The sequence below is a fragment of the Culex quinquefasciatus genome, chromosome 2, assembly GCF_015732765.1.
Source record: "Culex quinquefasciatus strain JHB chromosome 2, VPISU_Cqui_1.0_pri_paternal, whole genome shotgun sequence".
Classification (NCBI taxonomy): Eukaryota; Metazoa; Arthropoda; class Insecta; order Diptera; family Culicidae; genus Culex; species Culex quinquefasciatus.
The window spans coordinates 186,735,956-186,748,221 of record NC_051862.1 but is presented as its reverse complement, the minus strand read 5'-3'; the positions used below and the strand labels follow the sequence as shown (position 1 = coordinate 186,748,221).

The window sequence follows — 12,266 nt, the reverse complement described above, 5'->3', positions numbered from 1 at the left end:
CAAGTGACGATACACAGTAAACAAAACCATGGTAATATTACATCTGGAAAGGGGTACATCTGTTATGTCAGAAAAAATGTGTAATTTTGACCTCTTAAAAAAGTGTAACTTTACCACATTTCTGGTGTAATGTCACTTTTTCAGTCTAATTCAGGTCATCATAAAAGATGTAATAATCAACCTTCTATTTTTATTAAAAGCTCCTAGAACCACCTTCATGTATACATATCTACTCAGAATCGAAAACTGAACAAATGTCTGTGTGTGTGTATGTGTGTGTGTGTGTATGTGTGTGTGTATGTGTATGTGTGTGTGTATGTATGTATGTGACCAAAATTCTCACTGAGTTTTCTCAGCACTGGCTGAACCGATTTTGATCGAACCAGTTGCATTCGACTTGGTTTAGGGTCCCATACATCGCTATTGAATTGTTTGAAGTTTCGATAAGTAGTTCAAAAGTTATGTATAAAAATGTGTTTTCATAAATATCCGGATCTCAATTATATGCATGTAAACGATGTCCGGATCCATCATCCGACCCATCGTTGGTTAGGTAATTGAAAGGCCTTTCCAATGAGTCCAAAACATTGAAGATCTGGCAACCCTGTCTCGAGTTATGACCACTTAAGTGATATTTATGTACTTTTTTGAAGCCGGATCTCACTTAAACGTATGTAAACTATGTCCGGATCCATCATCCGACCCATCGTTGGTTAGGTAATTGAAATGCCTTTCCAAAGAGTCCAAAACATTGAACCCTGTTTCGAGTTGTGACCACATAAGTTATACATTGTGTTCTTTTTTTCTGGATCTAAAAAAATTATGAAACCACTCATATCAAGCAAAACAATGTAAAAGGACCGAAGCCTAAGTGTAAACAAAGAGTCTATCCTGCTCACGTCAGTTGATGTTTACATTAAAAACGAGCAGGATAGACTCTTTGTTTACACTTCGGCATCAGCCCTATTACAATGTTTAGCTAGATATACCCATTTTTGGTAAAAAGTGAGGAAGGCATCAACCACATAGGTGGATTAAATTAGTTTTTTACTTTGTACTTAAAATAGTTTTTTTAAACGTGACTTTTAAACCTATAGAAGTAATGACCAAGCTTGACCATTCCGGATTTTATTTTTCGTAAAACATCGAAAATTTCCTACAAAATCCTACCAGAAGGTTCCTGAAGTACACAGAAAAAAATCATGGTAATATTACATCTGGGAAGGGGTACATCTTTGATGTCAGAAAAAATGTGTAATTTTACCTCTGGAAATGTGTAATTTTATCACTTTTCTGGTGTAATGTCACTTTTTCAGTCTAAATTGAGGTGAAATTGCATCATAAAAGAGGTAATATTCAACTTTCCAAAAATTACAGCTTCCAAATTTACATTATTTTTTTCTGTGTACCAATGTGATCCAAAATCGCACTCATTTTTAACGCGCCTGGTTCCCATGTATGAAATATTGTCTCTTATATGTAAAAAATAATCTGGGGCATACACATCAAATTCTGATGTTCGTTTTCAGTTAATATTTACTGAAAACTGCTTTAGTAAAATTTTCACTTAGTTTTTCGCCGAACTTCAGTTAAAATTTATATGGAGCTGTAAAATTTTGCAGAAATATCAGCATGTTTTCATTTACTGAAAATTTCAGTAGTGCAGATTTCAGTAAATTTAACTGAATTCAGTAATGACAGTTTGGTGTGCAGATTGGTGATTATTTCATCCACCGACCGCATGAAACGGCAATGGGTCCATTTTGCCCAAATTCCCCATTTTCAAAGATTTTTCTTGAAAATTGTTCTGAAAATGCCTCGGAAAAATCTACTTAGAATAATCGAAACTTCGGATGATCAAGAAACATTTTTTTGTTCTATTTTGTTTATGGTAGAGCTTAAGTATGACCCATAACCTACTCTGAAATGAGTTAGAATGTTTAAATCCAAGATGGTAAAAATTGTTGTGATAACATATTGAAAAATGCATTATTAACTTAAATATATTTTTTCGGTTTTATGTTTTATAATAATTAAGTTACAATGAGTTCATTAAGGTACACAACAGAGTTTTGGAGTTCCTTTCAGCTGTGTGTTACATCGTAATTCAATTGAAAGCAATATTACTTATGAATATTGAATAGAAGACAATATTAACTTAAATATAAGGCAGTCAAATATTTAAATTTTACTAAAATGGGGTTGAGAACTCGAATTTTTTGTCAAAAGTAAGAAAATTTAAAAACACGAAAAGTAGTTACATTTATGTAGAAAAATGTTCTTTTCGATAAAAATATTTTCAGAATCCTAAAAATTCACCTTCCTTTGAGAACGCTATAAAATACGTTGTAGATAAGTGATGATACCTCAGAAAAAATGCGATAGTACAAAATGTTTGAATTGTCCACCCCAACATTTGATATGGTCAAAAATAAGTTTTAAGGGCTTTCAAAAATGATTATTTTTCTCAATTTAATTGAGTGTGACTGAATGATGTACAATAGGCTTAATTCAATCATAATAAAACAAAACATCAACAAGATAAACTGCTTTAACAAAGAACAAACATATTTTGCAATCCTCATATTGAAAATACGCATTAAGTACAATAACATCTTCCCCGTAAATATGACCTAGAAAAAAATCACGGCCATATCCTTGACGGTTCCAAAGAACAACAGCACCACGCTCAGATTCTAAATGCGCATCATTTATAAATCTTAAGAGCGAGTCCACGAACAGGGCATACCCCTTTGTATGGGACGTCGTTTGGACCTCACCAATCTGCCTGAAATTTTCAGGGGTTGTTTGTACATATAAAACTAGCATCTGGCCAAAATATGAGCACTCTAGGTCAACGGGAAGTGGGGCAAATCGGGACACAAAGTTTGAAGGTTCAAAAACGTCAAAAATCGTGAAAAGGCTGTAACTTTGGCAAAATTCAATTTAATTTAAAAATTCAAAATGCATCTGAAAGGGCTTAAAAAATGCAACAAAATGCAGGATAGATCACCCCGATTGGTTAAATCTAAAGGGAGTTATTGACATTTTAGTGAAAAAATAGCACAATTTTCAAACTCAAATAAAAAAGTGTTCCATCCAGATATCAACTCGGTTCGACCTGCAGCTTGTAGGGGACATCTGGGACTACCATTTGAAACTGAGAACGCTTTGGGTAAGGCAGTTTAACATATTAAATAGATACTTTTACTTTTAGTGAATTTTTTGGATGTAAATTTTTGCTCGGGGGACCCCTAAGATCATATTTTCTGATGATAATTTTATCATATTCGTGTTCCTGAGACAATTTCACAATAGAAACATGCATAAAAATGTTTATTTTCATCCATTTTAACCCTTTAAAAAATGAAATTTAAAAAAAATCTTCGATTCACATTTATTGAAATTCAAGTTCGTTTCCAAGGATACTAGATGACACCAGAAAAAAAGCAGCATCTAAATTTTTTTTAACTTTCATTTTTTAAGGGGTTAAAATGGATGAAAATAAACATTTTTATGCATGTTTCTATTGTGAAATTGTCTCAGGAACACGAATATGATAAAATTATCATCAGAAAATATGATCTTAGGGGTCCCCCGAGCAAAAATTTACATCCAAAAAATTCACTAAAAGTAAAAGTATCTATTTAATATGTTAAACTGCCTTACCCAAAGCGTTCTCAGTTTCAAATGGTAGTCCCAGATGTCCCCTACAAGCTGCAGGTCGAACCGAGTTGATATCTGGATGGAACACTTTTTTATTTGAGTTTGAAAATTGTGCTATTTTTTCACTAAAATGTCAATAACTCCCTTTAGATTTAACCAATCGGGGTGCTCTATCCTGCATTTTGTTGCATTTTTTAAGCCCTTTCAGATGCAGCCTTTTTACGATTTTTGACGTTTTTGAACCTTCAAACTTTGTGTCCCGATTTGTCCCACTTCCCGTTGACCTAGATATCTCATATTTTGGCCAGATGCTAGTTTTATATGTACAAACAACCCCTGAAAATTTCAGGCAGATTGGTGAGGTCGATGCGAGATGGGTATGCTTTGCTCGTGGACTCGCTCTTAACAGGAAAATAAACAAAACTAGTCCATCACGTTTCCGAATCGTCATAATAAATAAGACTGATAAGCAGCGTCGCGACCAGACACGCGAATCTCGACACTGACGTTGATAACCCACATCTATCAAATTTCACATAATTGATTCTCGATTCTAGAACAAGAACTGCGCTCAGTAAAAAAGTAGGACACATCAAATCAGAGAAAAAAAATTATTCTGGCTCCAGAGAGGATCGAACTCACGACCTTCGCGTTATTAGCACGATGCTCTAACCAGCTGAGCTATGGGGCCTCTTGATAATCGATGCGGTTGATGCAATCTTTGAAAGTAACCTGTTTCCACGGCAAGGACTGATTTACCTTAACAGTCTAGACCCGAAGCTTGATTTTTCTGTTACATTCTTATTGGAATTCCATATAAACTGTAACGGGGATTGCAAGCACCGGGTCCTGACTATTAATCGAGGCGTATCACGCACCACGCGCCGTCGCTCCAAAGGTCCGTTATAATTTGCGATTGCGCACCACGCGGGCAGCCCCTCTACAGTCTAATCAGAATCTGGTCGCGACAGACTAGGCGCTGATGAAGAAGGGCAATCACGTGTCGTTCGCGTGCCCCCACCTTTATTACTAGTACTGCAGCAGCAGTACTAGAACAAGTTATTCGAAAGCCCCAAACAGGGCAGGGAAAATTGCGCATAAACATCGGTACAGTCCGTAAGTACCTGATCAACTATACAACAATGTTGAGCGTCGAGTGAAGGTATTATTTTTAATTTTTCCTGTCCGAGATCGATGGCGATGAGGGCTAACACTCTCTCTACACAGAAGGTAATTATGGTCGTATTAAAAATACCTTCTCCGTCATCGATCCGAGGATGGCCTTAAATAGAACGCCCAGCTCTGGCTGGGACGACGACGACGACGGAGCTGGCTCTTGAGCTAATCACTATATAATGGCTTCCGGCGCGGGGTGGCCATCGGCCGTCGACGATTGATGAAGGGGTGGAAACCGGGCAAGGGGGATGATCTTGTTTTCTATAATTAACACACTTATTGCTTGTTCGAATGCCACCCCACCAACCAGGCAGGGGCTGATTAATAAGAGGTTGGAGGTGGTTTTAGGCGATTTTAAAAACCGCTCGACACGACTTGCTTTATTGAAGGTTTTGGAACGACTTTTGCAATTGATTGCAACATATTTAAATTAGACTGTTTAATAGACAAAGTGCATTCTGCCTTCTTAATATAGGTCTACTATTTAAAAGTTATTAACTTTTAACCTAATTTAAGACCACCATTTCTGGAGCAACCCGAGAATAGATCGGATAACTTGTCGGATAAGCATTTTGACAGTTAGAACTATTAATAGTCAGGACCCGGTGCCTGCTGTTCCCGTTACAGTTTATATGGAATTCCAATAAGAATGTAACAGAAAAATTAGGCTTCGGGTCCAGACTGTTAAACAAATTCCAAAACAATACGTAACTTTTTCACAAAACTCGAAATGTACAACTATAGCTAGCCTTCACTGCTAATTTTCAACACTGCGGGTTTTGTTAAATTGTTGCCTGTTGCCTCGGAATTTGCCTTTTTCCCGTGTTGCTCCAGATTTCAAGGCACGGCCCATTTTCTAGAACAAATTTTTCAGGAAAAAAACAAGTGCATAATAGAAAATGTTCTGAGCTTTCCGATACTTCAAAGAGCGAAATGTCTCATTAAAAAATTGCATGTTTTAAGTTTCTTTTTTGTTTTATTATTTATTGCAAACTTTTTGACTACTGTTCAGGAAACTTGTAAGATTATGTGTTTTATGTGTCATTTACTCATTAAAATATGCAAAAAAGTCAAAGTAGTTATGTCACAGACATAACCGGAATGGCGTAGACTACGTAAAGTTTTGATATGTGAACCATTTCTTAATTTTGATGAATTAGCTAGACACTTGAAATACATTAACGGAATAAGATCGTGAATGCGATCGGTAAATTCAGTCGGACCGTGTACGTACCGGTTGTTGAAACAGAATTTATATACGATTCGAATTGACTTTTACTAGAAAGAGATGGCAAATCTAATGCGAACAAAACCGCAGCTACCATGTAAACATACTTTGAATGTGTTGATAAATCTTTGACTAGACAACATCGAATGGAGGAAGGAAGAGAAGAACGAAAAACGATTTTTCGCGAACCGAGTGAATGTTTGGTAGCAGAATGAGGGGAGGGCAGCCTCAGAAAGCTGTGCAATCCGTCACCCCAGAAGTAAATCGTGTCAATTCAATTAGAGGGAAGGAAGATATAAGCGTTTGACGGATGACGCAGTATTCCAGGGCCTTCGGCCCGAGTTTTTAGGAGTTGGGGGCGAGAGCAGCCTCAGAAAGCTGTGCAGACCGTCGCCCCAAAATTTGTTCTTGAAATTTAAACTGTAATTATTCATTGCGCTGCCTCGCCCCGGGTGGGACGAGGGATGGGAAGTGAGGGAACTCCGAAGAGTTGGAAAGTTTAACAACTAGAATTTGGAAGTTTCACAACCACGGCTTGACCCACGAGAGGCAACTTTTCGGCGAGAAGGAGCAAGCGCGCGCCCCATCTTGTTGCTGCCTCGTCCCGGGTGGGACGATCAAACAGTCCGGCCATCGAGAGGCAACTGGCTGACGGTGACGACGAGAAGGCGATGCGCACTTCTTTTGCAGTTCTGGTCCCTCTCTCTCCTGCTGCTGCTGCTCTGGTCTCTCTCCTGCTGCTGCTGCTCTGGGCTGAGCTTTCCTGCTGCTGCTGCCGGTCCGACGTCTGAGACGTGAATGATAGAATGGGCTGAGCGCGCGTTCTTATATATGATTCCGGTCTGCTACTTCCCCTCCTTTTTCGCGACCGACACTCGGTAGCGTTGCTCGGATGATTTTCCCCTCAAAATAGGTACTTGACATTCCCATCCGTGAGTGGGAAGCGCTCATTTTGCTTGCAAAATCTCTGCTTTTTGAAAACATTTTAAAACATTCAATTGTGTCAATAGTAAAACTATTTTGCCAACAATGAAAGTTTTATAGCAAATTGCTGAATAATTTTCGAATCGAATGGAACCAAAATCGTGCCGATTCGATTTGAGGGAAGGAAGATATAAGCGATTGACGGATGACGCAATATTCCAGGGCCTTCGGCCCGGGTTTTTTGGAATGACACCCCAGTACCTTCGACAAAGACGTAAGTCTACGTCAATAACACAGAATCAGGTAGCCGAGATGGTTGGGGCGCGGTAATTTGAATATGACTTTCACCAGATGGTTGTTTTTATTTTTGGGGTGTGCAAAATACACACATGCTTTTTGTGTAAACGTTTTCTCATACAATATTACATGGTTTTGCTCACAAAGGTTATGTGCATGCTTTTGCATGCGATTTTACGCAGATTTTATTTCTGTGTAAATTAGCCTATCATTTTCTTATGGTCCTAAGTCCTGAAAATCCTTTACGGTTCCATTTTAGTCAAATTTGAATAGTTGAAATTAATTTTCAAAATGCATTTTTTCGTTATTTTTTCACTGTCATTTTGTATTTTAAAATTCTAAATCACTTTATCGTAATAGAGGGGTCATACCTAAGTTCGACAATCAAAAATAAGACAAAGAAAAAAAATGTGATTCATTTATCCGAAGGCTTTCGGATAATCGAGGCTGGACTGTATAGACTCTTTATATAAAATTGATATTAAGTAACTAACTTTATGGTTAAATTTTATTGGGGTAATGCCAATTTTAGCAACATTTTTTTATAAACATTACCATTATATTAAGTGGAAAATGGATTTTCCGAAAAATTTTGCAGTCTTGGAGCTTTTCTGTCTTCAGAAGAGTTGTTGAAAATAAAAAGGGGCAACTTTTGGTTTGGTTGAAAATAAGGGTGGTTCACGATTAGGGTGGTTTTGAAAATCAAACTTTTCAGGAATACTTTCCGGATTTTGTTTTTACTTCTAGAAAGTTGTTGGCTTGCGAATCCAAGCAACTTTGTCGAAGACACAAAATTTTTATTTCGCAGTCTACGCCTTTTACGACCAAATTTATAGAATGTATCTGAGCAAAACTTAAAAAAAAAACAGTTTTATGAACGTAGCCATTAAGGGTTTTAATTTGAGAGAAAAGTGATAGATATTCGAGGCACCTCTAGAAATTTTAAAAGCAAACTTTTTGTTATTTTTTGACAAGTCAATTTGGACATAAGAGACAAAAGTTACAGCCATTTTAGGGTTAAAAAGATGCAAATTTAAAACATAAATATCTCGAAAAACCGCCAGGTTGCATTCGAAAGAGAAGATCTAGCACTATAAACGCTGGAAAAATTCCAGGGATATTTTTTTATTCAAACTCGGGGTATCTGAGTTTGAGAATGTCTAATTTTCAAGGGAGAAGTGCTTGGGACTACCCTAACGAAATTCAAAAATTGTCCAACTACATGTTTTTCCATGTAATTTTGCCCGCTGAATGTGCCCTCAGAATTGAGCAAAGTGTTTAAAAATCGATAATGGTCATATTTTGGGTTTTTACTATAATTTAATATACATACGCCTAAAATTTGTCCTGCGCTTTTTCGAGATATTTAAGTTTTGAATTTACATCTTTTTTACCTTAAAATGACTGTAACTTTTGACTCTTAAGTTCAAATTGACTTATCAAAAAATAAACAATAAAGTGAAAGGGTAAGTGTAAATGAAAAGGACAATAAATAAATAAAAATTAGAATTGAAATTACAACCCATGGATGAAACAATTGTTTTTCGTTCATATTCAGCATTTTAAGTATTTCTATGTCCTTAACTTTCTCGATGGGAGCAGATGGGAATCGAACCCAGAAACCATTCGCTTACAAAGCGAACACCGTGACCATTCAGCTACAGCTGCTCCCCAACACGGAAATTTGGTTTTCAACAAAAAACCGTAGAAACAATGTTTAGTTAAAGATTAATACGATTGAAATTTGTGGATTTCTTTCTTTTTATATAAATAAACCATTTGTTTAATTCACAGAAATAAAAAAAAAAAAAAACATTTTTCCTTAATTTGAATTGTACAAAAAACATTCGGTATTTTGAACCCATATCGAAACTATGAAAATATATTATGTTTTTCATTACAAAATTGGAGTCTACGAGGATTTTTCATTCAATATGGCTGTCGCAAATATTTTGAAAGTTCATTCAAATCACACACCAGGTAGAATATAACGATTTAAAGAGTTTTAGAACAGAATTAAGGCACATAATAGAACGAATAGATCCAGAAGTAGATAGAGGAGGTGAAACTGGACGTAGGCATTTTCTCAATCACGAAAAAAATTAACACAGTTTTTTTTCAAGTTTCCCTTTATTTTAATAAATTTTTCAATATTATATCCATTGTTTATCTTTCGCTTAGTAAGATTTTTTTATATCCAAGGGTGACAGTAGTTTACTTCTTTTTTTCTTTATTATCATTAGCAAGTATATGATACAGAGTTGAATTCAAAGTTCTTATAGGGCTGAGTGTGTGTGTGTTTTTGTCAGTTTCTATTATGTCGTACACTTTAATTGGAAAATAATATATAAAATAAAAAAACTATACATAACAACAAAAGTTACAACGCGCGCACGACGACTGGAATAGGGAGAGTAATTAAAAGCAGAATTCTTTCTTTTTTCAGTATAGTTGAACTAAACCTATATAAACAAGTATTTAGAATCTCTCACTTATGATAACGCGCGCGCACCTTGAGGGGCGCCCAAATAATAATTATACTTTTATACGGAACCTATGATACACAGTTTGCGTTTGCAGCGCAGTGAAACAGTAACGACCGGTTTGATTTATCCCATTTTTTTGTTTCGTGTGTTTTTCCTTTAAGATTTTTATTTGTTTTGTTATTCCACCTAGTTTCGAATATTGACTGCGTGTTTTTTTTTTGTTTGTTTGACCCATTTATATGTGTTTATATTCGAAATATGTTTTTCATCATCATGCGTACAAAAAGCTTACGTTGGCAAATTTATTGAGTTCTTATTACATCTAGTGGTTGTGTTTGCTGTCTGTTTTTATGTTTATTCTTTTGTTTTCGCTACTACAAAGTTGAACATATTTGTTTTACGTTTCCTTTTAATTTCGCTATGTTTGTTCACTTTTAAATGTAACTGCATTTTTTCCTACTATTGACTCTGCCTTGATGATGGGATATTGTAAATAAAACAACTTTTACTGTTTAAATGGTATTTGCTGCTTTGCTGGAAGAATGTTCTTGTTTTTGTTTTGCGTTAGTGTTGTCTCTCTATCTATCGATTAGTACATTATTCTGTGTGTGTCTTTAGTAAGAGTTCGCGTGTCCAGTTCTTTGATTATACTTTTCCAGTGTTTTGTTTTTGTTTTGCTATAAATAATTTTGGTATTCGATTAGCTATTGTTCGGTGTGTGTGCCTGTCTGTGATGAAGAATGAGTATGTGAGATAGTAACTGCGCACGCCAAGTAGAACGAACGAAACTGGCAGTCTGAAATCTTGTTCTGTAACTCTTAGAGAAATGGAATTTACCTCTAGCTTAGCGATTTCGATGAGTCTTTTTGTGTGTGTGTGTGTTTATTCAATAAATTTCTAATACATAATATTTCGTCCAAAAAAAGCATTTGATGCAACACGTTCTTCTTTGTTTCCATTTTTTTTTTCATTCATTTTCGTCAAACGTTATTTCCGAGTTAAAGTTAGGTAATATCGAGTTGATGTTGTGTGTTTGAGAGAGAGAGAGAAGAGCGAAGCAGGAAAGAATATAGGCTGGCAAATATTTAAGGGAACAATCAAGCGTGCACACCAACTTTAACAGCGATCTCACATGAAATTGCAACAGCAGAGAAAAGCAAGTTATGGCGCGCTCACGATAAGAGATAGTGGAAAAGTGATAGCCAACGCAACGCGACGAAAGGTTTTGGTGGAAAGAAAGGGTGCCGACGAGAGTTTTTGCAGAGAAGCAAAGTTTGTCGATTGTTGTGACTTTAAGCTTGTTTTGTTTTCCTCTTTTTGACTATTGTTTCCTACCCACTAAACTAGCAAATGATTCGCCAAAAGGTTGAGCCTTTAACATCCATTTCGAATGGGTTTCTATTGTTTTTCTTTTTTCTAAATGGTTTTCTTTCTTTTGAGGCGAAATATTGTTATCTTTTTTTTTGTTTATGAGTCTTTGACCGATTTTAAACTTGCTTAACATCTAATGGTTATCCGCTAAACTGGGCTATTTGGGGGAGGAGTTTTCTACGGAATTGTGGTGTGGTGTTCTCTTTTCTTATTTTTAGTACGGGTTTAGGTTGTTGTTGGTGAACGTATTATCATCAGATAATGTTTTTTTTAATATTGAAGGAAACAATACAAGTTCAAGGCCTAATAATGCAGTTATAATGCTGCAATGTTATTGAAAAAAATATATAAAATTCTATTATTTGTTAAAAAACGAATTTTGAGAAGAAGAAAAACAAAAGTTTTAAAAAAGAATAACTCATCTTTGAAATACTAGGAGAAATAAATCCATTTTCGACACAGTAAGGTATTACTTTTCAATACAAATCCTGAAAGGTGTACTTTAAGCGTTCAAATCGATGCTTAAACATTCTTTTTGCAATTCCGTCGTGAAACTACTTACTTTTCCTGTCATTCTTGAACGACGAAATAGCCTTCTTTTCTGTACCAAAAATAACAGAATCGAATAGCAACACTTTTCAAAATAAATGCTGAAAAGTTCTACTTTTCAGCACTCAAATGGGTCCCGAAAAGTTGAACTTTTCAGCACTTGTTTCGAAAAGTAACACTATTCAACTTTTTTTTGATTTAAACGATTTATTGACAAAATACATGAAAATATGACATAAAATTTCACTCATTGTGTGTTTTTTGGAATTGCAAAAAATGTTGTATGGAACTCGTTGCAAAACTTGATTTTTTCAGCACTCTTCGTATTTATCCAACTCGGTGAACCTCGTTTGATAAATGTACGACTCGTGCTAAAAATCCTCTTTTGCAACTTGTTGCATAATCTACTATTTCAACCCAGTTTTTTGACGATTAAAGGAAAGCCGTTTCGTCATTCGAGAATGACAGAAAAAGTAAGTAATTTCACGACAGTTTTGCACAAACATATTTTTGAAATTCTGTCGTGGAACTATCCTGTCATTCTCGAGCGACGAAACGGCATGCTTATC

The 12,266-nt window shown here is 35.7% G+C and overlaps 1 non-coding gene across 1 annotated transcript; it reads right to left on the bottom strand.

The window, feature by feature from the left end:
- Window positions 1–4,283: 4,283 nt before the first annotated feature.
- Trnai-aau lies at window positions 4,284–4,357 on the bottom strand. The gene has a single exon. It is a non-coding gene; the product is annotated as a tRNA-Ile (tRNA).
- Window positions 4,358–12,266: the final 7,909 nt, after the last annotated feature.